Genomic DNA, 27500 nt, shown 5'->3' with positions numbered 1-27500 from the left:
TCCACTCTCTCTCCCCCTGTCCCATCATCCACTCTCTTGCCCCCTGTCCCATCATCCACTCTTCGCTTTGTCTGTCCCATCATCCTTCTCGCCCCTGTCCCGCCATTCTCTGCTTTGTCCCATCATCCATTTTCCGCTTGTCCCATCATCCACTCTCTCACCCCCTGTCCCATTATCCCTCTCTCGCTTTGTCCCATCATTCACTAGGTCAGACCCTGTCCCGACACGAAAGAGGTCAGACCCTGTCCCATCACCTGTTAGGTCAGAATAGCCCTGTCCCATCATCCGCTAGGTCAGACCCTGTCCCATCACCTGTTAGGTCAGACCCTGTCCCATCACCTGTTAGGTCAGACCCTGTCCCATCACCTGTTAGGTCAGACCCTGTCCCATCACCCACTAGGTCAGACCCTGTCCCATCACCCTTAGGGTCAGACCCTGTCCCATCACCTGTTAGGGCTAGACTTGTCCCATCATCCACTGTTTCGCCCCCTGTCCCATCATCCACTCTTCGCCTTCTTGTCCGATCATCACTCTCTCTCCCCCTGTCCCATCATCCACTTCTTTCCCCTGTCCCATCATCTACTTCTTTCGCCCCCTGTCCCGATTATCTACTTCTCGCCCCCTGTCCCATCATTCTCTCTCCCCCTGTCCCATTTCCACTCTCGCCCCCTGTCCGGATCATCCACTCTTTTCGCTTTGTTCGATCCATCCCTTTCGCCCCTGTCCCATCATTCCATTTCTTTCGCCCCCTGTCCGATTATCCACTCCTCTTGTCCCTTTCTTGTCCTGTCCCATTATCTACTCTCTCTCCCCCTGTCTGATCATCCACTTTCTCTTTCCCTGTCCCATCATCCATTCTTTCGCTTCTTTGTCTGACATTCCACTTTCTCGCTTGTCCCATTATCCATTTCTTTCCCCCTTGTTCCATTATCCTTTCTTTCGCCTTGTCTCATCATCCACTTCTCTTTGTTCGACATTCCCTGTCCCATGTCTCATCCACTTTTCGCCCCCTGTCCATCATCCACTTTTTCGCTTTGTTCCATCATCTACTTTTCGCTTTGTCCCATCATCCACTCTTCGCTTCCTTGTCCCATCATCCACTTTTTCGCCCCCTGTCTCATCATCCACTTCTTTTAGCCCCCTGTCTGATTCCATCATCCACTCTCATTTTTCGCCCCCTGTTCCATCATCCACTTAGGTTGGACCCTGTCCCATCACCTGTTAGGTCAGACCCTGTCCATCATCCACTTCTTCGCCCCTGTCCCATCATCCACTTCTCGCTTTCCTGTCCCATCATCCACTCTTTTCGCTTTGTCCCATCATCTTTCTCTCTTTCCCCCTGTCCCATCATCCACTTTTCGCTTTCTTTGTCCATCATCCATTTCTTTCGCTTTGTCCCATTATCTACTTCTTTTCTTTGTCCCATCATCTACTTTTTAGCCTCCTGTCCCATCATTCATCTCTTTTTTTCCTTGTCCCATCATTCCACTTCTTGCTTTGTCCCATTATCTCACTTCTTTTCGCTTTCTTTGTTCCATCATCCATTTCTTTTCTTTGCCTTGTCCCATCATTATTCATTTCTTTCCTTGTTCATTATCATTCTTTCTTCCTTTGTCTCATCATTCACTTTTTCTTTCTTTGTCCATTATCTCACTTCTTCGCTTTGTCCCGATCATCCTTTTCTTCCCCTGTCCCATCATCTACTTTTTCGCTTTGTTCCGATCATCCACTTTTCGCTTGTCCCATCATCCACTTTTCGCTTTTGTCCCATCATCCACTTTTTCGCTTTCTGTCCCATCATCCACTTTTCGCCTTTGTCCCATCATCCACTTTTTCGCCTTTGTCCCATTATCCATTTCTCTTCGCTTTGTCCCATTATCCACTTTCTTCGCTTGTCCGATCATCCACTCTTTGCTTTTGTCCCATTATCTACTCTTCGCTTTGTCCCATCATTACTTCTTTCGCCCCCTGTCCCATCATTTCACTTCGCCCCCTGTCCTATCATCCACTTTCTCGCCTTGTCCCATCATCCACTAGGTCAGACCCTGTCCCATCACCTGTTAGGTCAGACCCTGTCCCATCACCTGTTAGGTCAGACCCTGTCCCATCATCCACTAGGTCAGACCCTGTCCCATCACCTGTTAGGTCAGACCCTGTCCCATCACCTGTTAGGTCAGACCCTGTCCCATCACCTGTTAGGTCAGACCCTGTCCCATCACCCGTTAGGTCAGACCCTGTCCCATCACCTGTTAGGTCAGACCCTGTCCCATCACCTGTTAGGTCAGACCCTGTCCCATCATCCACTTTTCGCTTGTCCCATCATCCACTTTTCGTTTTGTCTCGATCATCTACTTCTTTTGCTTTGTCCGATTATTCATTTCTTTCTCTTCGTTCAATCATTCATTTCTTTTCAAATGTCCATCATCTATTTTTCGTTTTGTTTCCTTTCATTTCTTTTCTTTTGCTTTGTCCATTATCTACTTTTTCGCTTTGTCCATCATCTACTTCGCTTTTGTTCGACATTCATTTCTTTCGCTTTGTCCTATTATCTCTTTCTCGCTTTGTTCGATCATCTACTTTCTTCGCTTTGTTCCGATTATCATTTTCGCTTTGTTCGATCATTCATTTCTTCGCTTTGTCTCGATCATCCATTTAGGTCAGACTCCTGTCCGATCACCTGTTAGGTCAGACTCTGTCCCATCATCCACTTCTTCTCGCGTTTCTGTCCTATCATCCACTTTTTCGCTTTGTCCTATCATCTACTTTCTTTCTTTTTCGACATTATTCTTTGTTTCTCTTTGTTCCCATTATCTACTTTTCGCTTTGTCTGATTATCCATTTCTTTTCTCTTTGTCTCGATTATCGATTTTTCTTGTTCAGATCAATCTCTGATTTCTTTTTCTTGTTTGTCTGATCTATCTTTTCGCTTTGTCCGATTATCTACTTTTCTTTGTCTCACATCTACTTTTTCTTGCCTTTGTTCGATTATTCTATTTTCGCTTTCTTTGTTCGATTATTCCATTTCTTTTCGCCTTTGTTCGATTATCTCTTTTCGCTTTGTCTTTCCATTTTTTTCGCTTTATCTGATTCCATTTCTTTTCGCTTTTGTTCGATTATCTATTTCTTCTTGCTTGTTCGGACATTCATTTCTTCGCTTTTGTTCGACATTCTATTTTCGCTTTTGTCTATTCATTCACTTGGCTTCATCGGGATTTCGTCTGTCCTATCATCCACTTCTTCGCCTTTGTCTGACCTTGTCCGGATTCATTTCTTTCGCTTCTGTTCCATCATCCACTAGGTTCAGACTCCTGTCCCATTATCCGTTAGGTCAGACCCTGTCCCATCACCTGTTAGGGTCAGACCCTGTCCCATCATCCAATAGGTCAGACCCTGTCCTATCACCTGTTAGGTCAGACCCTGTCCCATCACCTGTTAGGTCAGACCCTGTCCCATCACCTGTTAGGGTCAGACCCTGTCCCATCACCTGCTAGGTCAGACCCTGTCCCATCACCTGTTAGGTCAGACCCTGTCCGACACTCACCTGTTAGGTCAGACTCTGTCCCATCATCCACTTGCTTCTGTCCCATGATCCACTCTTTCCTTCCCCTGTCCCATCATCCACTGTCAGCTCCTGTCCCATCATCCACTTTTCCCAGACCCTGTCCCATTATCCATTCTTTTCGTCATTTGTTCGATTATCCCATCACCTTTGTTCGATTATCCATTTCTTTCCGTCCCATCATCCACCTCGCTTTCTTTGTCCGATTATTCCCATCACCTTGTTCGGTCATTATTTCATTTTTGCTTTCTTTGTCCCATCATCCACTTTCGCTCTGTCCCCATCATCCACTAGGTCAGACCCTGTCCCATCACCTGTTAGGTCAGACCTCTGTCCCATCACCTGTTAGGTCAGACCCTGTCCCATCATCCACTAGGTCAGACCCTGTCCCATCACCTGTTAGGTCAGACCCTGTCCCATCACCTGTTAGGTCAGACCTGTCTCCATCACCTGTTAGAACAGACCCTGTCCCATCACCTGTTAGGTCAGGACCCTGTCCCATCACCTGTTAGGTCAGACCCTGTCCCATCATCCACTCTCGCCCCTGTCCCATCATCCACTCTCGCCTTGTCCCATCATCCACTTCTTTCCTTTGTCCCATCATCCACTTTTCGCTTGTCCGATTATCTCATTTTTTCGCTTTGTCCTATCATCCACTTTTCGCTTTGTCCGATCATCTCACTTCTTCGCTTTCTGTCCTATCATCCATTTCTTTTCGCTTTCTTTGTTCGATTATCCACTTTTCGCTTTTGTCCGACATTCACTTTTTCTTTTGCCAATTATCTATTTTTCTTTGTCCGACATCCATCTTTTCTTGATTTTGTCCGACCATTCACTTTCGCTTTGTCCACTTATCGCTTCTTCGCTTTTTCTTCTATTTTCGCTTTGTCCGACATTCATTTCTTTCGCTTTGTCCGATCATCTCACTTTTTTCGCTTTGTTCCGACATTCACTTTTCGCTTTGTCTCGATTCATTCACTTTCGCTTTCTCTGTCCTATCATCCACTTCTTTGCCTTTTGTCCTATCATCTCACTAGGTCAGACCCTGTCCATCACCTGTTAGGTTGTGACCCTTGTCCCATCACCTGTTAGGTCAGACTCCGATTATCCACTAGGTCGACTCCTTGTCCCGATTATCTACTTTCGCTTTTGTTCCATTATCTACTTTTCCTTTGTTCGATTATCTCCTTTTTCTTTGCGATTTGTCCGATTATCTTATTTCTGCTTTTGTTCGATTATCTATTTCTTTTCTTTGTTCGATTATCTTACTTTTTCGCTTTGTCTCGGGTTATCTACTTTTTTCGTTTCTGTTCTGATTTCTATTCACTTTTTCGCTTCTGTCTCATCATTCATATCTACTTCTTTTCGCTTTGTCTCGATTATCTACTTTTTTGTTTCTGTCTTATTCATCTACTTTTTCTCTTTGTTCCCTATTTATCTATTTCTTCTTTGTTCGATTATCTACTTTTCGCTTTTTGTTCGGATTATCTTACTTTTCTGCTTTGTTCGATTATCTACTTCATTTTCATTTCCATTTCTTTGTTTGTCTCGATTATCTACTTTTCGCTTTGTTCGATTATCTTATTTTTCGCTTTTGTCCGACATTCATTTCTCGCTTTCCGATTTCTTTGCCTTGTCCGCATTATCCATTTTCGCTTTTGTCTGATTATCTTACTTTTTCGCTTCGTTCCTGATCATCCACTTTTCGTTTTGTCCTCTATCATTTACTTTCGTTTCTTTGCACTGACGTTATCTACTTCTTCGCCTTTGTCTCATTCATTCCATTTCTCTTTTCGCTTTGTCTCGATTATCTACTTTCGCTTTCGTGTCTCATTATCTACTTTTCGCTTTCTGTTCCCATCATCCACTGTGTTTGATCTGTCTCATCACCTCCGTTATGCTCGCATCTCTGTCCCATCACCCGTTAGGTCAGCCCGTCCATCACCCGTTGGTCGCCCTGTCCCATCACCTGTTAGAGTCAGACCCCTGTCCCATCACCTGTTAGGTCAGACCCCGTCCCATCATCTACGTTAGGTCAGACCCTGTCCCATCACCTGTTAGGTCAGACCCTGTCCCATCACTCGTTAGGTCAGACCCTGTCCCATCATTCACTTCTATCGCCTGTGGAGCCATTCATTTCTTCGCTTCGTCCCATTACCTCCATCATCCATTTCTCGCTCCTTGTCCATTCATCTACTTCTTTCCTTGTCCTATCATCCATTTTTCGCCACTTGTCCTATCATCTCACTTTTCGCTTGTCTCGATCATTCACTTTCTGTCTCATTCCATTCTTTCGCTTTGTCTCGATTATCTCTTTCGCCTTGTTCGATCATCTACTTCTTCGCTTTGTCTCTATCATTCACTTTCGCTTTGTCTCGATCATCTCATTTCTTTCGCTTTGTTCCATTATCATTACACTCTCCTTTCTTTGTCTCTATCATCTAATTTCTTTTCCTTGTCATTCCATTTCTTCGCTTTGTCTCGATTATCTACATTTTCGCTTTCTCTTGTCTTATCATTCATTTCTTCTTTTGTTCGACATTCCACTTTCGCTTTGTCTCGATCATCTCACTTCTTCGCTTGTCTCATTTATTCCATTTCTTTTCGCTTTCTTGTCGATTATCCATTTCTTTTTTCGCTTTGTTCCATTATCTTACTTCTTCGCTTTGTCTCCCATTATCCATTTCCTTTTCGCTTGTCTCATTTATCTTACTTTTTCGCTTTTGTTCGATTATCTACTTTTTCGCTTTCTTTGTCCGATCATCTACTTTTCGCTTCTTTGTTCGATCATCTGATTTTTTTCGCTTTTGTCTCGACATCATCCACTTCTTCGCTCTGTCCTATCATCCACTAGGTCAGACCCTGTCCCATCACCTGTTAGGTCAGACCCTGTCCCATCATCCTGTTAGGTCAGACCCTGTCCCATCATCCACTAGGTCAGACCCTGTCTCATCACCTGCTAGGTCAGACCCGTCCCATCACCTCATAGTCAGACCCTGTCCCATCACTTCGTTAGGCAGACCCTGCCCCATCACCTGTTAGGTCAGACCCTGTCCCATCATCCACTTTCGCGCTCTGTCCCATCATCCACTTTCGCGCCCCTGTCCCATCATCATTCTTCTTCGCCTTGTCCTATCATTCATTTCTTTCATTCCTGTTCCATTTCATTTCTTTTGCCATTTGTCCTATCATCTCACTCTTTCGCCACTTTGTCTTCTCATCATTCACTTCTTCCTTTGTCCGATCATCTACTTTTCGCCTTTGTCCTATCATCCACTTCTTCGCTTTGTCTCATCATTTTACTTTTCGCTTTCTTCTATTTCTAATCATTCACATTTTCGCTTTCTTTGTCTGATCATCCATTTTCTCGCTTCTTTGTCCGATCATCTACTTCTTCAGCTTGTCCGTTCCATCATCTTCTTCTTCGCTTCTGTCCCATCATTCCACTTAGGGTCTCTTTCCTCAACCGATCATCCACTTTATCCTATCTCTCCATCATCCACACGGTTTAGGTCAGGACTGTCCCATCATTGTCTCACACGGCAAGTAGGCTGATCGCCTTCGTCCTGATCATCCACTTTTTCGCCTTCTTTGTTCCATCATCCACTTTCGCTTTTGTCCGATCATCTACTTTTCAGCCTTGTCCCATCATCCACTTCTTCGCCTTTGTCCTATCATCCACTTTTCGCCTGTCCCATCATCCACTTCTCGCCCTTTGTCCTGATCATCCACTTTTCGCCTGTCCCATCATCCACTAGGTCAGACCTGTCCCATCAATGTTAGGTCAGACTCTGTTCCATCACCTAGGTCAGACTCTGTCCCATCATCCACTTAGGTCAGACTCCTGTCCCATCACCTGTTAGAAGTCAGACCTTGTCCTATCACCTGTTAGGTCAGACTCTGTCCTTCATCACCTGTTAGGTCAGACCTTGTCCTGATCCCATCAGACCCTGTCCGATCACCTGTTAGTCAGACTCCCTTGTCCCATCATCCACTAGGTCAGACTCTCGTCTCATCATTCACTTTCGCTGTCTATCATTCACTCTTCTCTCTGTCCCATCATCCACTTCTCGCTTCCTGTCCTATCATCTACTTTCTCCTGTCCTATCATCCACTTCTTCGTCGCCACCTGTCCTATCATCCACTTCTTCGCTCTCGTCCTATCATCTACTTTTCGCCCCTGTCCCACTATCATCCACTTTCGCTCTGTCTCCATCATCTACTTCACGCCTTCGTCCTATCATCTACTTTTCGCCTGTCCTATCATCTACCTTTCTGTCCTATCATCCACTTCTCCCCTGTCCCATCATCCACTTTCTCATCCACTTTCGCCTGTCCCATCATCCACTTCTTTCCCTGTCCCATCATCCATCTACTCTTCGCCCTGTCCGATCATCCACTTCGCCCATCATCTGTCCCATCATCCACTTTCGCCTGTCCCATCATCCACTTTCGCCCTGTCCCATCATCCACTTCTCGCCCTGTCCCATCATCCACTTCTCGCCTGTCCCATCATCCACTTCGACCTCCTCTCCCTTCGTCCCACTATCCATCTCCTGTTCAGCCCTGTCCCATCATCCACTCTCTCTGCCCTGTCCCATCATCCACTCTCTCTCCCCTGTCCCATCATCCTCTTAGGTCCCCCTGTCCCATCACCTCTCTCGCCCCCTGTCCCATCATCCACTCTCTCCGCCCCTGTCCCATCATCCACTCTCGCCCCTGTCCCATCATCCCTCATCCACTCGGTCAGACCCTGTCCCATCACCACTTAGGTCAGACCTTGTCCCATCATCCAGGGCTTCGCCCCTGTCCCATCATCCACTCTCTTCGCCCCTGTCCCATCATCCACTCTCGCTCTGTCCCATCATCCACTCTCTCGCCTGTCCCATCATCCACTTTCTCGCTTTGTCCCATCATCCACTTTCGCCCCCTGTCCCATCATCCACTTCTTTCAGACCTCTGTCCCATCATCTCTGTTAGGTCAGACTGTCCCATCATCCACTTTCGCCCCTGTCCCATCATCCACTTTCGCTTCTGTCCTATCATCTACTTTCTTTCCCTGTCCCATCATCCCTTTCTCGCTTTCTGTCCCATCATTACTTCTTTTCGTCATCCACTTTCGCTTGTTCATTCCTATCATCCTCTTCCCCCTGTCCCATCATCCACTTCTTCGCTTCCTGTCCCATCATCACTCTCTTTCCTGTCCCATCATCCACTTTCGCCCCTGTCCCATCATCCACTCTCTCGCCACTGTCCCATCATCCACTCTCTTCGCCTCCTGTCCCATCATCCACTCTCTCGCCCCTGTCCCATCATCCACTCTCTCGCCCCTGTCCCATCATCCACTCTCTCGCCCCCTGTCCCATCATCCACTCTCTCTGTCCCATCATCCACTTAGGCTCCCTCGCCCTGTCCCATCATCCACTAGGTCAGACCCTGTCCCATCACCTGTTAGGTCAGACCCTATCCCATCACCTGTTAGGTCAGACCCTGTCCCATCACCCGTTAGTCAGACCTGTCCCATCACCCGTTAGTCAGACCCTGTCCCATCACCTGTTAGGTCAGACCCTGCCCCATCACCTGTTAGGTCAGACCCTGTCCCATCATCCACTCTCTCGCCCCTGTCCCATCATCCACTCTCTCGCCCCCTGTCCCATCATCCACTCTTGGGGTCGCCTCCTGTCCCATCATCCACTTCTCTCTCCCCCTGTCCATCATCCACTCTCTCGCCACCTGTCCCATCATCCACTCTCTCGCTTGCCTGTCCCATCATCCACTCTCTCCCCCTGTCCCATCATCCATCCACTCTCTATCATCTACTTTCGCCCCTGTCCCATCATCCACTTCTCTCTCCCCTGTCCATCATCCACTCTCTCGCCCCTGTCCCATCATCCACTCTCTCGCCCCCTGTCCAATCATCCACTTTCGCTTCCTGTCCCATCATCCACTCTCTCGCCTGTCCCATCATCCACTCTCTCGCCCCTGTCCCATCATCCACTCTCGCCCCCTGTCCCATCATCCACTCTCTCACCCCTGTCCCATCATCCACTCTCTCGCCCCTGTCCCATCATCCACTCTCTTCGCCCCCCTGTCCCATCATCCACTCTCTCGCCCCTGTCCCATCATCCACTCTCTCGCCCCCTGTCCCATCATCCACTCTCTCGCCCCCTGTCCCATCATCCACTAGGTCAGACCCTGTCCCATCACCTGTTAGGTCAGACCCTGTCCCATCACCTGTTAGGTCAGACCCTGTCCCATCATCCACTAGGTCAGACCCTGTCCCATCACCTGTTAGGTCAGACCCTGTCCCATCACCTGTTAGGTCAGACCCTGTCCCATCACCTGTTAGGTCAGACCCTGTCCCATCACCCGTTAGGGTCAGACCCTGTCCCATCACCTGTTAGGTCAGACCCTGTCCCATCACCACTGTTATCATCAGACCCTGTCCCATCATCCACTCTCTCGCCCCTGTCCCATCATCCACTCTCTCGCCCCTGTCCCATCATCCACTCTCTCCCCCTGTCCCATCATCCACTCTCGCCCCCTGTCCCATCATCCACTCTCTCTCCCCTGTCCCATCATCCACTCTCTTCGCCCCCTGTCCCTTATCATCCACTCTCTCTCCCCCTGTCCATCATCCACTCTCTCACCCCCTGTCCCATCATCCACTCTCTCGCCCCTGTCCCATCATCCACTCTCGCCCCTGTCCCATCATCCACTCTCTCGCCCCTGTCCCATCATCCACTCTTCCCCTGTCCATCATCCACTCTCTCGCCAGACCTGTCCCATCATCCACTCTCTCTCCCTGTCCCATCATCCACTCTCTCTCCCCTGTCCCATCATCCACTCTCTCCATCATCCACTCTGTCGCCCTGTCCCATCATCCATCGCTTCTCATCCACTTTCTCCCTGTCCTCATCTGCCCTGTCCCATCATCCACTCTCGCCTCCTGTCCCCATCCACTGTCCCATCATCCCATCATCCACTCCCCTGTCCCATCATCCACTTCTCTGTCCCCCACTGTCCCCTGTCATCCACTTCTCGCCCCTGTCCCATCATCCACTCTCTCGCCCCTGTCCCATCATCCACTGGTCAGACTTTGTCCATCACCCCCTGTCCCATCATCCACTCTCTCCCATCACCTGTTGCCCCCTGTCCCATCATCCACTCCCATCACTCTGTTAGGTCAGACCCTGTCCCATCATCCATCATCCACTCTTGTCGCCCTGTCCCATCATCCACTTCTCGCCCCCCATCATCCACTTTCGCCTCCCATCATCCACTCTTCGCCCTGTCCCATCATCCACTCTCTCGCCCCCTGTCCCATCATCCACTTTCTCGCCCCCTGTCCCATCATCCACTCTCTCGGTCCCATCATCCACTTCGCTTCCTGTCCCATCATCCTGTCCCATCATCCACTTTTCGTCAGACCCTGTCCCATCACCTGTTAGGGTCAGACCCTGTCCCATCATCCACTAGGTCAGACCCTGTCCCATCACCCGTTAGGGTCAGACCTGTCCCATCACCCGTTAGGTCAGACCCTGTCCCATCACCTGTTAGGTCAGACCCTGCCCATCACCTGTTAGGTCAGACCCTGTCCCATCATCCACTCTCTCAGACCCCTGTCCCATCATCCACTCTCTCGCCCTGTCCCATCATCCACTCTCTCGCCTGTCCCATCATCCACTTTCGCCTCATCCACATCCACTCTCTCCCCTGTCCCATCATCCACTTCTCGCCACCTGTCCCATCATCCACTCTCTCGCCCCCTGTCCCATCATCCACTCTTCTCCCCCTGTCCCATCATCCACTCTCTCGCTCCTGTCCCATCATCCACTCTCTCGCCTCCTGTCCCATCATCCACTCTCTCGCCCCTGTCCCATCATCCACTCTCTCGCCCCTGTCCCATCATCCACTCTCTCGCTCCTGTCCCATCATCCACTTCTCTCCCCTGTCCCATCATCCAATCTCTCTCCCTGTCCCATCATCCACTCTCTCGCCCTGTCCCATCATCCACTCTCTCGCCCCTGTCCCATCATCCACTCTCTCCCCTGTCCCATCATCCACTCTCTCGCCCCCTGTCCCATCATCCACTCTCTCGCCCCTGTCCCATCATCCACTCTCTCGCCCCTGTCCCATCATCCACTCTCTCGCCCTGTCCCATCATCCACTCTCTCGCCCTGTCCCATCATCCACTCTCTCGCCCCTGTCCCATCATCCACTCTTCGCCCCTGTCCCATCATCCACTCTCTCGCCCCTGTCCCATCATCCACTCGCCCTGTCCCATCATCCACTCCTCCCCCTGTCCCATCATCCACTAGGTCGACCTGTCCCATCATCCACTTAGGTCAGACCCTGTCCCATCACCTGTTAGGTCAGACCCTGTCCCATCATCCACTAGGTCAGACCCTGTCCCATCACCTGTTAGGTCAGACCCTGTCCCATCACCTGTTAGGTCAGACCCTGTCCCATCACCCGTTAGGTCAGACCCTGTCCCATCACCTGTTAGGTCAGACCCTGTCCCATCACCTGTTAGGTCAGACCCTGTCCCATCATCCACTGTTAGGTCCATCACCCTGTCCCATCATCCACTTAGGTCAGACCCTGTCCCATCACCACTTAGGTCAGACCCTGTCCCATCACCTGTTAGGTCAGACCCTGTCCCATCATCCTGTTAGGTCAGACCCCTGTCCCATCATCCACTCTCTCGCCCCTGTCCCATCATCCACTCTCTCGCCCTGTCCCATCATCCACTCTCTCGCCTCCTGTCCCATCATCCACTCTCCTCTCCCCTGTCCCATCATCCACTCTCTCGCCACCTGTCCCATCATCCACTCTCTCTCCCTGTCCCCATCATCCACTCTCTCAGCCCTGTCCCATCATCCACTGCCCCCTGTCCCATCATCCACTCTCTCTCGCCTCCTGTCCCATCATCCACTCTCTCGCCTCCTGTCCCATCATCCACTCTCTCGCCCCTGTCCCATCATCCACTCTCTCTCCCTGTCCCATCATCCACTCTCTCGCCCCTGTCCCATCATCCACTCTCTCCCCTGTCCCATCATCCACTCTCTCTCCCCTGTCCCATCATCCACTCTCTCGCCCCCTGTCCCATCATCCTCTCTCAGCCCCTGTCCCATCATCCTGTTAGGTCAGACCCTGTCCCATCATCCTTCTTCGGTCAGACCCTGTCCCATCATCCACTAGGTCAGACCCTGTCCCATCATCCCGTTAGGTCAGACCCTGTCCCATCACCTGTTAGGTCAGACCCTGTCCCATCACCTGTTAGGTCAGACCCTGTCCCATCACCACTCTCTAGGTCAGACCCTGTCCCATCACCCACTCTCTCGCCCCCTGTCCCATCATCACTCTCTTAGGTCAGACCCTGTCCCATCATCACCTGTTAGGTCAGACCCTGTCCCATCATCCACTCTCTCGCCCCTGTCCCATCATCCACTCTCTCGCCCCCTGTCCCATCATCCACTCTCTCTCCCCCTGTCCCATCATCCACTCTCTCTCCCCCTGTCCCATCATCCACTCTCTCGCCTCCTGTCCCATCATCCACTCTCTCGCCCCCTGTCCCATCATCCACTCTCTCCCCCTGTCCCATCATCCACTCTCTCTCCCTGTCCCATCATCCACTCTCTCGCCTCCTGTCCCATCATCCACTCTCTCGCCCCCTGTCCCATCATCCACTCTCTTCGCCCCTGTCCCATCATCCACTCTTCGCCTCCTGTCCATCATCCACTCTCTCTCCCCCTTTGTCCCATCATCCAATCTTCTCCCCTGTCCCATCATCCACTCTCTCGCCCCCTGTCCCATCATCCACTCTCCCTCCTGTCCCATCATCCACTCTCTCCCCTGTCCCATCATCCACTCTCTCGCCCCCTCTCCCATCATCCACTCTCTCGCCCCTGTCCCATCATCCACTCTCTCGCCCCCTGTCCCATCATCCACTCTCGCCCTGTCCCATCATCCACTCTTCGCCCTGTCCCATCATCCACTCTCTCGCCCCTGTCCCATCATCCACTCTCTCGCCCCTGTCCCATCATCCACTCTCTCGCCCCTGTCCCATCATCCACTCTCTCGCCCCCTGTCCCATCATCCACTCTCTCGCCCCCTGTCCCATCATCCACTAGGTCAGACCCTGTCCCATCACCTGTTAGGTCAGACCCTGTCCCATCACCTGTTAGGTCAGACCCTGTCCCATCATCCACTAGGTCAGACCCTGTCCCATCACCTGTTAGGTCAGACCCTGTCCCATCACCTGTTAGGTCAGACCCTGTCCCATCACCTGTTAGGTCAGACCCTGTCCCATCACCTGTTAGGTCAGACCCTGTCCCATCACCTGTTAGGTCAGACCCTATCCCATCACCTGTTAGGTCAGACCCTGTCCCATCACCCGTTAGGTCAGACCCTGTCCCATCACCCGTTAGGTCAGACCCTGTCCCATCACCTGTTAGGTCAGACCCTGCCCCATCACCTGTTAGGTCAGACCCTGTCCCATCATCCACTCTCTCGCCCCTGTCCCATCATCCACTCTCTCGCCCCCTGTCCCATCATCCACTCTCTCGCCTCCTGTCCCATCATCCACTCTCTCTCCCCCTGTCCCATCATCCACTCTCTCGCCACCTGTCCCATCATCCACTCTCTCGCCCCCTGTCCCATCATCCACTCTCTCTCCCCCTGTCCCATCATCCACTCTCTCGCCCCCTGTCCCATCATCCACTCTCTCGCCTCCTGTCCCATCATCCACTCTCTCGCCCCCTGTCCCATCATCCACTCTCTCGCCCCCTGTCCCATCATCCACTCTCTCGCCTCCTGTCCCATCATCCACTCTCTCTCCCCCTGTCCCATCATCCACTCTCTCTCCCCTGTCCCATCATCCACTCTCTCGCCCCCTGTCCCATCATCCGTTAGGTCAGACCCTGTCCCATCACCTGTTAGGTCAGACCCTGTCCCATCATCCACTAGGTCAGACCCTGTCCCATCACCCGTTAGGTCAGACCCTGTCCCATCACCCGTTAGGTCAGACCCTGTCCCATCACCTGTTAGGTCAGACCCTGCCCCATCACCTGTTAGGTCAGACCCTGTCCCATCATCCACTCTCTCGCCCCTGTCCCATCATCCACTCTCTCCCCCTGTCCCATCATCCACTCTCTCGCCTCCTGTCCCATCATCCACTCTCTCCCCTGTCCCATCATCCACTCTCTCGCCACCTGTCCATCATCCACTCTCTCCCCCTGTCCCATCATCCACTCTCTCTCCCCTGTCCCATCATCCACTTCTCGCCCCTGTCCCATCATCCACTCTCTCGCCTCCTGTCCCATCATCCACTCTCTCGCCCCCTGTCCCATCATCCACTCTCTCGCCCCCTGTCCCATCATCCACTCTCTCGCCTCCTGTCCCATCATCCACTCTCTCTCCCCCTGTCCCATCATCCACTCTCTCTCCCCTGTCCCATCATCCACTCTCTCGCCCCCTGTCCCATCATCCGTTAGGTCAGACCCTGTCCCATCACCTGTTAGGTCAGACCCTGTCCCATCATCCACTAGGTCAGACCCTGTCCCATCACCCGTTAGGTCAGACCCTGTCCCATCACCCGTTAGGTCAGACCCTGTCCCATCACCTGTTAGGTCAGACCCTGCCCCATCACCTGTTAGGTCAGACCCTGTCCCATCATCCACTCTCTCGCCCCTGTCCCATCATCCACTCTCTCGCCCCCTGTCCCATCATCCACTCTCTCGCCTCCTGTCCCATCATCCACTCTCTCTCCCCCTGTCCCATCATCCACTCTCTCGCCACCTGTCCCATCATCCACTCTCTCGCCCCCTGTCCCATCATCCACTCTCTCTCCCCCTGTCCCATCATCCACTCTCTCGCCCCCTGTCCCATCATCCACTCTCTCGCCTCCTGTCCCATCATCCACTCTCTCGCCTCCTGTCCCATCATCCACTCTCTCGCCCCTGTCCCATCATCCACTCTCTCGCCCCCTGTCCCATCATCCACTTAGGTCCTCCTGTCCCATCATCCACTCTTCTCCCTGTCCCATCATCCACTCTCTCTCCTGTCCCATCATCCACTCTCTCGCCCCCTGTCCCATCATCCACTTTCGCCTCCTGTCCCATCATCCACTTTCTCCCCTGTCCCATCATCCACTCTCTCGCCCCTGTCCCATCATCCACTCTCTCGCCCCCTGTCCCATCATCCACTCTCTCGCCCCTGTCCCATCATCCACTCTCTCGCCCCCTGTCCCATCATCCACTCTCTCGCCCCCTGTCCCATCATCCACTCTCTCGCCCCCTGTCCCATCATCCACTCTCTCGCCCCCTGTCCCATCATCCACTCTCTCGCCCCCTGTCCCATCATCCACTCTCTCGCCCCCTGTCCCATCATCCACTAGGTCAGACCCTGTCCCATCACCTGTTAGGTCAGACCCTGTCCCATCACCTGTTAGGTCAGACCCTGTCCCATCATCCACTAGGTCAGACCCTGTCCCATCACCTGTTAGGTCAGACCCTGTCCCATCATCTGTTAGGTCAGACCCTGTCCCATCACCTGTTAGGTCAGACCCTGTCCCATCACCCGTTAGGTCAGACCCTGTCCCATCATCCGTTAGGTCAGACCCTGTCCCATCACCCGTTAGGTCAGACCCTGTCCCATCACCCGTTAGGTCAGACCCTGTCCCATCACCCGTTAGGTCAGACCCTGTCCCATCACCCACAAGGTCAGGCCCTGTCCCATCACCTGTTAGGTCAGACCCTGTCCCATCACCTGTTAGGTCAGACCCTGTCCCATCATCCACTAGGTCAGACCCTGTCCCATCACCTGTTAGGTCAGACCCTGTCCCATCACCCGTTAGGTCAGACCCTGTCCCATCACCCGTTAGGTCAGACCCTGTCCCATCATCCGTTAGGTCAGACCCTGTCCCATCACCCGTTAGGTCAGACCCTCACCCATCACCCACAAGGTCAGACCATGTCCCATCACCTGTTAGGTCAGACCCTGTCCCATCACCCGTTAGGTCAGACCCTGTCCCATCATCCGTTAGGTCAGACCCTGTCCCATCACCCGTTAGGTCAGACCCTGTCCCATCACCCACAAGGTCAGACCCTGTCCCATCACCTGTTAGGTCAGACCCTGTCCCATCATCCGTTAGGTCAGACCCTGTCCCATCACCCGTTAGGTCAGACCCTGTCCCATCATCCACTCTCTCGCCCCCTGTCCCATCATCCACTCTCTCGCCTCCTGTCCCATCATCCACTCTCTCGCCCCCTGTCCCATCATCCACTCTCTCACCCCCTGTCCCATCATCCACTCTCTCGCCTCCTGTCCCATCATCCACTTCTCTCCCCTGTCCCATCATCCACTCTCGCTGTCCCATCATCCACTCTCTCGCCCCCTGTCCCATCATCCACTCTCTAGCCTCCTGTCCCATCATCCACTCTCTCCCCTGTCCCATCATCCACTGTCTCGCCCCTGTCCCATCATCCACTCTCTCGCCCCCTGTCCCATCATCCACTCTCTCCCCTGTCCCATCATCCACTCTCTCGCCTCTGTCCCATCATCCACTCTCTCGCCTCCTGTCCCATCATCCACTCTCTTGCCCCCTGTCCCATCATCCACTCTCTCGCCCCTGTCCCATCATCCACTCTCTCGCCCTGTCCCATCATCCACTCTCTCGCCCCTGTCCCATCATCCACTCTCTCGCCTCCTGTCCCATCATCCACTCTCTTTTCGCCCCTGTCCCATCATCCACTCTCTCGCCCCCTGTCCCATCATCCACTCTCTCGCCCCCTGTCCCATCATCCACTAGGTCAGACCCTGTCCCATCACCTGTTAGGTCAGACCCTGTCCCATCACCTGTTAGGTCAGACCCTGTCCCATCATCCACTAGGTCAGACCCTGTCCCATCACCTGTTAGGTCAGACCCTGTCCCATCACCCGTTAGGTCAGACCCTGTCCCATCATCCACTAGGTCAGACCCTGTCCCATCATCCGTTAGGTCAGACCCTGTCCCATCACCCGTTAGGTCAGACCCTGTCCCATCATCCGTTAGGTCAGACCCTGTCCCATCACCCGTTAAGTCAGACCCTGTCCCATCACCCGTTAGGTCAGACCCTGTCCCATCACCCGTTAGGTCAGACCCTGTCCCATCACCCGTTAGGTCAGACCCTGTCCCATCACCCGTTAGGTCAGACCCTGTCCCATCACCCGTTAGGTCAGACCCTGTCCCATCACCTGTTAGGTCAGACCCTGTCCCATCACCTGTTAGGTCAGACCCTGTCCCATCATCCACTAGGTCAGACCCTGTCCCATCACCTGTTAGGTCAGACCCTGTCCCATCACCTGTTAGGTCAGACCCTGTCCCATCATCCACTAGGTCAGACCCTGTCCCATCACCTGTTAGGTCAGACCCTGTCCCATCATCCACTAGGTCAGACCCTGTCCCATCACCTGTTAGGTCAGACCCTGTCCCATCACCTGTTAGGTCAGACCCTGTCCCATCACCCACTAGGTCAGACCCTGTCCCATCACCCGTTAGGTCAGACCCTGTCCCATCACCCGTTAGGTCAGACCCTGTCCCATCACCCACTAGGTCAGACCCTGTCCCATCACCTGTTAGGTCAGACCCTGTCCCATCACCTGTTAGGTCAGACCCTGTCCCATCACCTGTTAGGTCAGACCCTGTCCCATCACCCACTAGGTCAGACCCTGTCCCATCACCCGTTAGGTCAGACCCTGTCCCATCACCCGTTAGGTCAGACCCTGTCCCATCACCCACTAGGTCAGACCCTTCCATAACTATTTATAACATAATTGTCTTCTTGTCGCTATTCATTATCCAATACATTCTCTTTCTCTCTCTCAACCCCCCCCCCCCTCTCTTTCTCTACCCCTATGTCTCTCTTTCTCCCTCTCAACCTCCCCCTCTCTCTTTCTCCACCCCTCTGTGTCTCTTTCTCCCTCTCAACCTCTCCCTCTCTCTTTCTCTACCCCTCTGTGTCTCTTTCTCCCTCTCAACCTCCCCTCTCTCTGTCTCTCTCTTTCTACATCTCTCTGGGGGGAAAAAGGCCCACCTTGTTTTCTGGACGTATCCCATACTCTTTCTTTCTTTTCATTCTCTCTCATTCTCTTTTGTCCCTCCATGTTATTGTGTGGGTGCGGTGTCCAGGTGTGAGGAGAATTGCCTGAGTTGCGACGGCCCCGGGACGACCTGCGTCAAGTGCAAAGACAGCTACAACCTCGTCAGCAGGATGTGCATCGTGAACGCCACCTGTAACAATGGTGAGTGTATGAGAGCTTGTTGAGGGTCACTCAAAAGGCCTGAAATACACACTCACACTTTCAGACACACACACACACACACAAATAGCGGTGGTGACACATATCCCAACAGTTCTTTCTCTGGTGGGATGGCAATACAGGAGACTAGTGTGAATGAATTGTGTGAATGCAGGACTGATTGGCATGGGGTGCTAACAATGTCATTACTGTAACCCCTGTGTCACACTTAATCTCTTTCACCCTGAGTGAAGTAGGTGGCGGTTCTGAAAGGCATGTAATTGCCATTAACAAGTGCTTTGAATTCTCTCTCGGAGCATCAAGGTGCATCCCAAATTGCACCCTATGGGCCCTGGTCCAAAGTAGTGCACTATATAGGGAATAGGGTGCCACTTGGGAGCCAGCTCAGTAGCTCCTGCAGCTAGGCTCTTAGAAGCTGCTTTCAGCTTTCAGCTCTCACAGCCAGAACCAGCTGCTTGGTCGTTATTGTAATAACTAGTTGAGTCTTTTACCGCCATGTGAAAATGGACCATAACTGAACCGAGGCGTTTTCAATTGAATGGGCTTCGTCCCTTTTCTGAAGTGTGTGGTGGTGGTGGGGCTTTGGAGCTGTGGTTAGTGATTCATACAGTAGACATTCACAATGGATCGTGACGAGTGTCATTTTACAAAAAGGGCCATTTTATTCTGACTAGGAAATGTAATTGAATTGAACATTTGCGATGGTTGACAAAGGTACCAATGCGAATACTAGTTTTGCTTGAAAAATATGATCGTTTTTCTTTGACATGATATTATGATAACAACATCACACCAAGATGGTTTGTTGTGTTTGAGTGGGACGACATTCATATGACACGGTGATGGTGGTATAGAATAAGATATTTAAAGGTAGTGTTCAAGTGTTTCCCCCTGACTTACAGTAACACTCTATTAATGCTATTTGGCTGTGTGGAGAGAGTCAGTCAGAGGGGAGCTGGGAGAGAGTCGGTCAGAGGGGAGTTGGGAGAGAGTCGGTCAGAGGGGAGTTGGGAGAGAGTCTGTCAGAGGGGAGTTGGGAGAGAGTCGGACAGAGAGGGGAGTTGGGAGAGAGTCGGACAGAGAGGGGAGTTGGGAGAGAGTCAGTCAAAGGGGAGTTGGGAGAGGGGAGTTGGGAGAGAGTCGATCAGAGAGGGGAGTTGGGAGAGAGTCGGTCAGAGGGGAGTTGGGAGAGGGGAGTTGGGAGAGAGTCGGTCAGAGAGGAGTTGGGAGAGAGTCAGTCAGAGGGGAGTTGGGAGAGAGTCGGTCAGAGGGGAGTTGGGAGAGAGTCAGTCAGAGAGGGGAGTTGGGAGAGAGTCAGTCAGAGGCGAGTTGGGAGAGAGTCAGTCAGAGGGGAGTTGGGAGGGGGAGTTGGGAGAGAGTCGTCAGAGGGGAGTTGGGAGAGAGTCGGTCAGAGAGGGAGTTGGGAGAGAGTCGGGTCAGGAGAGGGGAGTTGAGAGAGAGTCGGTCAGAGAGGGAGTTGGGAGAGAGTCGGTCAGAGGGGAGTTGGGAGAGAGTCGGTCAGAGAGGGAGTTGGGAGAGAGTCAGTCAGAGAGTGGGGGTTGGGAGAGAGTCGGAGAGTGGGGGTTGGGAGAGAGTCGTGAGAGAGTGAGGGTTGGGAGAGAGTCAGTCAGCAGTGGGGGCTGGGAGAGAGTCGGTCAGAGTGGGGGTTGGGAGAGAGTCGGTCAGAGAGTGGGGGTTGGGAGAAAGTCGTCAGAGAGTGAGTGTTGGGAGAGAGTCGGTCAGAGAGTGGGGGTTGGGAGAGAGTCGGTCAGAGAGTGGGGGTTGGGAGAGAGTCGGTCAGAGAGTGGGGGTTGTGAGAGTGGGGTTTGTGAGAGAGTCGGTCAGAGAGTGGGGGTTGGGAAAGAGTCGGTCAGAGAATGGTGGTTGGGAGAGAGCCGGTCAGAGAGGGGAGTTGGGAGAGAGTTGGTCAGAGAGGGGAGTTGGGAGGTTTCCATGTTTATGAGGTTGCCATGTTTATGAGGTTGCCATGTTTATGAGCTTACCATGTTCATTAGGTTACCATGTTCAATAGGTTACCATGTTTATAAGGTTACTATGTTCATTGGGTTACCATGTTCATTAGGTTACCATGTTTATGAGGTTACCATGTTCATAAGGTTACCATGTTCATTAGGTTACCATGTTCATTAGGTTACCATGTTTATGAGGTTACCATGTTCATTAGGTTACCATGTTCATTAGGTTACCATGTTTATGAGGTTACCATGTTTATGAGGTTACCATGTTCATTAGGTTACCATGTTCATTAGGTTACCATGTTTATGAGGTTACCATGTTAATTAGGTTACCAGGTTCATTAGGTTACCATGTTCATTAGGTTACCATGTTCATGAGGTTACCATGTTCATTAGGTTACCATGTTTATGAGGTTACCATGTTCATTAGGTTACCATGTTAATTAGGTTACCATGTTTATGAGGTTACCATGTTCATTAGGTTACCATGTTCATTAGGTTACCATGTTGGTCCGCTTTATGTCTAACCTGCCTGTTTCTGCATTCTACAACCCTAACGGCCCGTCCAAAAAGGTGAGGTAAAGAATGAATGAGAAGAGTCTAGGTCTGTCTTGCTAATCCTTACTAAGCCACTATCCGGGGGATATAGAGCTGTAATGTTGGATGTTTCACATACTGTAGGTGGCTATCGAGACATCTTGTGAAATGTTTGTTTATTCTGTTTTTACAGTGGCGGAGTCCGTCCATTTGGATGCACTCAGCAAGATATTGGATATAGGAATAGACAAACTGCTTTCCAGACTTGGGTTCAAATACAATTAGAAATCTCTAAAAAAAACTTTAAGCTTTTGCTTTTGCCTGCTCGGAGTGCCAGATGGTCAGTGTTTACAGTTTTGGGACTATTCTATTGGCCGATTACACCAGGCAAGCTCAATCAAGCACAGATAAAGTATTTTATATTATTTCAAATAGTATTTGAACACAGGTCTGCTGCCTTCTGCCAACCTCGTAGCTCGTTCCCCAATACTTTTTTAAAAGAAACACCCCTACGTTTGTACCTTTAGGAAATGTTTCACGTTCAGATTCTCTCACCGTAAGTTTTAGTTACTTTCAGTTGTTGGGCCCTGCGGGGTGCTCGCTCGCTCAGGTCTCCAGGGGTGTTTCTCAATTGCGTGCCGCAGGATGTGAGAGGAAGGGATGTTTTTGGGTTTGAAAGAGCAACTAGAGCCCATGGCTGTAGCAGCCTGTGAGCTATAGGAGGGAGGGAGGGAGGGAGGGAGGGAGGGAGGGAAAGGCTATGGGCCCTAGTCAAAAGTAGTGCACGACATAGTGAATAGAGTGCCAAATGGGACGCACTGAAAGTATTGGCCGAGCAGCCATAATGTTGCTATGAGTAAACAGTGCCTTTGTATGGCCTCACCAGGGCCTCACACCTCCATGGGAGCTTTGGTATAACAGGGAACAGGATTGGTCTGGGGTCCTCTCTGTGGTTAACAGGCTTCTCTCTCTGCACCACGGATTCTCTACAGTGACCCAATTCCACCACCGGACTAGAAAGAATATTCTAACAGAGTAGAGGGGTCATAGCAAAGTGAGAACGGATGTGGGAAAGGAGGAAGAGGAGGAAGGAGGAGAGGGGTCATAGCAAAGTGAGAACGGATGTGGGAAAGGAGGAAGAGGAGGAAGGAGGAGAGGGGTCATAGCAAAGTGAGAACGGATGTGGGAAAGGAGGAAGAGGAGGAAGGAGGAGAGGGGTCATAGCAAAGTGAGAACGGATGTGGGGAGGAAGGAGAGGAAGGAGGAGAGGGGTCATAGCAAAGTGAGAACGGATGTGGGAAAGGAGGAAGAGGAGGAAGGAGGAGAGGGGTCATAGCAAAGTGAGAACGGATGTGGGAAAGGGGGAAGAGGAGGAAGGAGAGGGGTCATAGGAGAACGGATGGGGAAAAGAGGAAGAGGAGGGAGGTCATAGCAAAGTGAGAACGGATGTGGGAAAGGAGGGAAAGGAGGAGGGGGTCAAGAACGGATGTGAGAAAGGGGAAGAGGAGGAAGGAGGAGAGGGCACAGAAAGGGTAGAATTGATGGATATGGAGAAAGGATGTAGTAGAGAAGGAGATCTAGGAGAGGAGGGGACAAGGAGAGGTTATGAGGAGGGCAGAAGGGAGGGGGCTGAGAGTGGAGAAAGAGGTGAGGAGAGGGCATTTTTGGAGGATGACTGGGAAAGGGGGGTTTGTGTAGTAGTAAAGGATTGGCACAGAAAGTTTGTATAGGGGAAGGGAGGAAAGTGTGGGAGAGGACATAGCTGTGTGTATAATCTATGAAGTATCTCTCTCTCTCTCTGTCTCTCTCTCTCTCTCTCTCTCTCTCTAGCCGACGAGGTGTTTTGTGAGATGGTAAAATCCAACCGGCTGTGTGAGAAGAAGCTGTTCCGCCAGTTCTGCTGCAGAACCTGTCTGATGACCGGTTGAGAATCCTAGTAGAGAACCTGAAGAGTGGAACCTGGAGAGGAACCCTGCGTGGAACCCACCACTTCCTCGTCCACTGTACATTTCCAAACTAGTTAATGTCTGTGTCTGAATGAAAAGAAAGAGTGAATAGGCCTTCACCAGGGTTGGGGTCAATTCCATTTTCCTCAATGCATTCCTGAATCCACTGAATTGAAATGGAATTGACCCCAACCCGGAACACACACTATTCCTCCATTCAAATTTTACCCCGCAAAGGGTAGACTTGATTTTCATACGATACATACAGTATTTTAAAGTTGTCTTTTTTATTTAAAAAACAACATACATGTAACATGTATATTTTGTATTCTAATGCTGCATTGTTGTAAAGTACAGTACTTTTTACAATGACACGTTAGTGGATAACTCTCTGATTGAACCACTGTGTTCTGGAAGTGAAGCTGGTTGATAAACCAACAGCATCACTCAAAATGGGGATGGTATTTATAAGGCACCAAGTGGAATAAGACAAACTGAAACATGAAGGGACTACTTGAACGTTTCTGTTTTCTGTTGTGTCCTACCGAATACGACCCTGATCAACTTTTTCATACAAACTTCCTCACAAAAAAAATGTTTATACTGTATAAGGCTTTTAGTTTTTTTATAAAGAAATATGTAAAACAATGAATTACTGTAATTGTATTTACATTTTAGCAGACACTATTATTCAGAATGACTTACAGTAGTGAGTGCATACATTTTCATGTACTGGTCCCCGTGGGAATCACACCCACAACCCTGGCGTTGCAAGCGCCATGCTCTACCAACTGAGGTACACGGGACTATTACTGAATACTTTACAATTCCTGTATACTGTACCATTTACAATGCTGTTGTACATTTTAGAATGTGTATTTGATGTTTTTATCGTTTGTTTTTATGAATGAAATAAAATACGTACATTGTGTATGATATCTTTTTGCATAGAAATGTTTGACACAGGCTTTCAAACTCAACCCGAATGACTCATCAGATTTCGACAAACCAATTCCAAAACAATACAAGGTGTTTGTGAAGTCAACATTGTTGTTAAGTTGTGTCTAAAGCCTCATGCCTAGATTCAATCAATTCACCGTGTTTATCCGATGTCGGAGGTGGAACTGCGTTGGAGCTGTCACATCCACAAGTGGTTTCCTGTGTCAATACTATCCTAGACATTGGATACACGGAGTCGCAGATACAGGCTAGCTGACAACGTCGCGTAAACAATGGGTCATAAGTCTGTGTGTTGCTGTGATTCTGGATGGCCAGATAACTAGCAACAATGACAAGAAGCTGCCGTGTGGGGAATCGTAGGTGGCTCGTTTCAGCTCGTTGTATATTGATACCATGTTGTTTTGAGGTGTTTTGACTGCTCATGTCTAAGCTGATATGGCAAATTCGCTAGCTAGCTAACCAACAACTGTAATGTATCGGTAACGACAATAAATGCTTATTGTGCTAATTGATTTATGTTTTTAATAAACATTGTGGAGGTAATATAGTTTACATGTAAACAGTCGAAGCCAACCCTGTCTGTGTTGCGCACCCGTCGGTTTTGTTGATAAACAACCAACTGTCTTTTAGTAGAAATCCCATGCAACACAAGTTGACCACTGGAATATGTGATGTAATCTTCACTTTGATAAGGCTGATATAGATCGTTATTATTTCGTTGAATGATTTTAAATGTAAATGTAATTTCTATATTGCCTACACTTTCTCGTTCTGAACTTCTAAAGCTAGTGGAAAGGGTGTGGCTTCGTGACAATGACCACATGAGCAGTCGCTCACCGATTTGACAGCTCTAACGCAATTACTCCTCCGACATCGCCTAAATAAAAACAATGATATGCTATGCAATTGTCGGTTAACGCTGAACTGATTGAATCTAAGCCTCAGTTTTCAGCAGCATGACTTATGACTTGGCACATTACAATGCGTTCTCTAATTGAAAACACCTTGCAGTGATTTCACTTAATCTCTTGTCCTTTACATTTGCATACCTTCTTACTAACATGATGGTTTAAATAGGATTTAGTGTCAAAATTCGGATCACTTCAGGGTGTCTGATAACACCATGCTCTCTGGAAATCATGTTCGTTCCAGCTTTTTCAGTCTAATGCTGAAAACACACAACAACCCCACAACTGTCTGAAGTTGCAATTTACAAAAATGTCCTGTGGTAATCCTGGTAAATTTAACACACAGTCAAATATTCCTTTGGTACTTCTCCTGTGGTAGTCTTGTGGTACTCTGGGTTATTCCTGTGGTACAAGATGGTTATTCCTGTGGTACAAGCCACAAGAGCATTAGTGAGGTCGGGCACTGATGTTGGGCGATTGGGCCTGACTCGCAGTCAGTGTTCCAATTCATCACAAAAGTGTTCGATGGGGTAGCGTTCTCCTGGCATCCGCCAAACATAGATTTGTCCGTCTGACTATCAGATGGTGACGTGTCATTCATCACTCCAGAGAATGCGGATGAACAACGTGGCATTGCCCGTGGTGATCTTAGGCTTGTGTGCTGCTGCTCGGCCATGGAAACCCTTTTCATGAAGCTTCCGACAAACAGTTATTGTGCTGACCTTGCTTCCAGAGGCAGTTTGGAACTCGGTGGTGATTGTTGCAACCGAGGACAGACTATTTTTACACACTATGCCTACAAATCCTGTGTTGTGTGTGGTTTTAGTTTTTTAATGTGGTCATTCTATGTTTTTTGTGTGGTTATTTAGTGGTACCACATGGTATGGTCATTTTTGCATTTTATCTATGCGAAACTGATCTGTAAAACGCAACTCACAAATGTGAGGCAACTCACAAATATGTATATACATGTGCCATGATCTATTGAATTGATGTCAAGTATGCCTTTTAAAAGTGAAATATTCTTAATTACATTTGACACCTGGGCTCCAGACGAAGTGTATAATGAATCAAAATAAACAATAAACTTCTAAAAAAACATTACCTGTCTTATTTCTCCTGAAAGTGATTGTTTTAAGATTTGAATGGTCCAATTTGTCTAATCCTACTCAGAACATGAAATTGAGTTACCTATTAGCTACATTTTGAGGATGATTCTGTTTAGGCAGTATGGTACCACAGGAATAGTTTGCCTTTGATGATTTCTGTCAAATACTGCAAGATTACCACCACATTACCACAGATTTCTTTTTTTTTACTCTTGTGGTAATTTACCACATTACTTGTATTCTTGTGGTACGGTACCACAGGAGCTTTCTTAGTAGTCTTAAACAATTCTACTTTGAAACAAAAGTATATACCACACACACAGTTCACCCCGCTAACTAGCTAGCCATTTCACATCGGTTACACCAGCCTAATCTCGGGAGTTGATAGGCTTGAAGTCATAAACAGCTCAATGCTTGAAGCACAGCGAAGAGCTGCTGGCAAACGCAAGAAAGTGCTGTTTGAATGAATGCTTATGAGCCTGCTGCTGCCTACCACCGCTCAGTCAGACTGCTTTATCAAAAATCTAATTATAGACTTAATTATAACATAATAACACAAAAATCAAATCCGGAAACTATAATTTCGAAAATAAAACGTTCATTCTTTCAGTGAAATACGGAACCGTTCCGTATTTTATCTAACGGGTGGCATCCATAAGTCTAAATATTCCTTACATTGCACAACCTTCAATGTTATGTCATAATTTGGGCCAGGCGGCCCAAACTGTTGCATATACCCTGACTCTGCGTGCAATGAACGCTAGAGAAGTGACACAATTTCCCTAGTTTAATATTGCCTGCTAACATGAATTTCTTTTAACTAAATATGCAGGTTTAAAAATATATACTTCTGTGTATGGATTTTAAGAAATGCATTGATGTTTATGGTTAGGTACAGTCGTGCAACGATTATGCTTTTGTTGCGCTTTTGTTAAATCATCCCCGGTTTGGCGAATTTGGCTGTCTTCGTTAGGAAGAAATAGTCTTCATAGTTCGCAACGAGCCAGATGAACCAAACTGCTGCATATACTCTGACTCTGTTGCAAAGAACGCAAGAGAAGTGACACAATTTCCCTAGTTAAAAGAAATTCATGTTAGCAGGCAATATTAAATAAATATGCAGGTTTAAAAATATAGACTTGTGTATTGAAAGGCATTGATGTTTATGGTTAGGTACACATTGATGCAACAACAGCGCTTTT

The 27500-nt window shown here is 49.6% G+C and overlaps 1 long non-coding RNA gene across 2 annotated transcripts in view; it reads left to right on the top strand.

Moving 5' to 3' along the window:
- The window catches only part of LOC135567177 (uncharacterized), a 36087-nt gene extending 11830 nt beyond the window's left edge, over positions 1-24257 (top strand). Inside the window, exons 1-3 of one of the 2 annotated variants that reach the window (XR_010462286.1) lie at positions 17392-17507; positions 18021-18844; positions 23206-24257. This is a non-coding gene — a long non-coding RNA (uncharacterized LOC135567177). Of the gene's footprint in view, positions 1-17391; positions 17508-18020; positions 18845-23205 lie in introns of those variants that run through there. The other variant, XR_010462285.1, reaches the window with a different exon arrangement.
- Positions 24258-27500: the final 3243 nt, after the last annotated feature.

This window comes from Oncorhynchus nerka, unplaced genomic scaffold (genome assembly GCF_034236695.1).
Source record: "Oncorhynchus nerka isolate Pitt River unplaced genomic scaffold, Oner_Uvic_2.0 unplaced_scaffold_2457, whole genome shotgun sequence".
Taxonomy (NCBI): domain Eukaryota; kingdom Metazoa; phylum Chordata; class Actinopteri; order Salmoniformes; family Salmonidae; genus Oncorhynchus; species Oncorhynchus nerka.
This window is presented reverse-complemented; position numbering and strand designations above follow the sequence as displayed.